The sequence below is a fragment of the Belonocnema kinseyi genome, chromosome 2 (assembly GCF_010883055.1).
Source record: "Belonocnema kinseyi isolate 2016_QV_RU_SX_M_011 chromosome 2, B_treatae_v1, whole genome shotgun sequence".
In the NCBI taxonomy this organism is placed as follows: Eukaryota; Metazoa; Arthropoda; class Insecta; order Hymenoptera; family Cynipidae; genus Belonocnema; species Belonocnema kinseyi.
The window spans coordinates 137,734,925-137,736,896 of record NC_046658.1 but is presented as its reverse complement, the minus strand read 5'-3'; positions in this window follow the sequence as shown (position 1 = coordinate 137,736,896).

Here is a 1,972-nt window from a genome sequence, read left to right as displayed (position 1 = left end):
CCATTGCATTTCGTAATAGAATAGTAGAAAGAGGTTATGTTTTCGTAACAGGTAAGAAGGAAAATAATACAACAAATTTAAAACTTGATAGTTTTTCATTAAAAATCCTTTTCAAATTATTGAAGCTATAATTTTGTATTACAGTACTGACTTTGTTCAGTGATTATCATAAGCAATGACTTCTTTTTCGCATGAAAGTACGTCGCATCCCTCGCACATTAAAAATGTTTTCTTTTTTATTACTCCTTTGATTTTCGCAGACTCGACATCTTTTCGTATTTATATTTTTTTCTGATCAAGTGAAAAAGAAAACTTGTAACAAAATTGCTTGTAAATGGATGCATGAAAAGTGATAGGCTTATGATACGAGAATCATCCAGTAGAACATAACCTCACAAAAGGAAACGTCTAATTGAACAAAATACCTTCGAGTTTTTATAATTAAGATTTAGTTGAAGGTAACGTGTATTAAAATGAGATTTTGCCAGACTTTTTGCAATTTTCGCGCCTACAAGGCCATTTCACAAGCAGCAATAGTAAAAAGAAGAAGTTATGTTTTCGGGACTGATAAGGAAGAAAATCGTACAAAAATTTCGAACTTCCTCTTTCCAGATTTTTTTCTAAAATTAAGTTACCAGCATCCATGCGCTGAATTCTGAGGTCGATTTTTTAAGTCAAATAAGATGAAGCTGTTTATAATGGCATTATTAATTGTAAAATGAAACGAAATATATCCTAAACTAGTCACTTTTTATCGATTTTCAAGCTTGATAAAACACAAACTGAAAATACTAAAAGATAGAGTCCTAAAAGGATAGTGAATGCAAAAGTATCAAGTTCTAAATTTGTTGTATAATTGTCTCCCTTACCTGTCACGAAAACATAACTCCTTCCTGCTATTACAGTACAAAATGCAAAATGTCAGTTTAGGAACGAAAATTTCAGGAAATCTTGAAAAAACTGTTTAAGGACACATCTTCACCTTAAGTTAACTGTAAATTAAATAAATTTTACACTATTTTTCCCCTGGAGTGTATTTTGTTTCATTTGACGTTTCTATTTGAGGTTATATTCCACATAATGGTTTTCGGATCATAAACCTGTCACTTTTAATATTTAACCATTTTATACAAGAAGGTTCGAATGACCAAACAAAGGGTTAAGAGAGCGCGTAAAACATTTTCACACAGATAAAACTAAGAATAAAATTTGTTGCAGGAATTTTTTTAGAGCGATAAAGTTTTGTTTAGCCAACTTCGCGTCTTTAAAAAATGTGTTTCTCGTGGAAAAACAAAAGAAAGTTTAAGCAATAATTTCAGAAACAAACAAAAACAAAAAACGTCGAATTCATGAGAACGTGCACTCGCGCAAGGCAGCCTCTCAAAGAGGGCGGGGGTAGAGGGGGAAAAATTGCGCTGGCTCTTTTGGAGTAGCATTTATTTTCTTAGTACATAATCCACATAAGCATTTATACTAAATTATGAAAACTGCAATAAAAAAACTACACTGTATATTTTTATAACAATATTTTTATTCTATTTTGTTTTTATTTTAATAAATATATATTTTTTATTGCGCCTTGGTAAGGGTGCTGTATGAGTTCCGGAACGTTGGTGATTATTTCCTACAAAGCCTTTTTTTTATAGTGATTGATAATGATAAGAATAAAAAGGACGAAAGAAATTAAAAAAGTCGAAACGGGATTTGGTTAGTTGTCTTATTATTTTTCTTTCCTCCTTTTTATTTTTCTCCACAAGAAAAACAATTTTTTTTCCTTTCTTAAGGGGAAAGAGGTAGAGGAAAACGTTTCTTTTTCTGAGATATCAATGGGCACATTTTATGGTGGTTATCCAAATTTGGTCGTTAGATTCCTAATTTAATTTTTAGGAATTCTTTACATTAACAATCTACTGCTAAAAATGGGTGTTTTTAAATCGATTTCGTCGAAGGCGGGTTCAGTTTTTTAGATTAG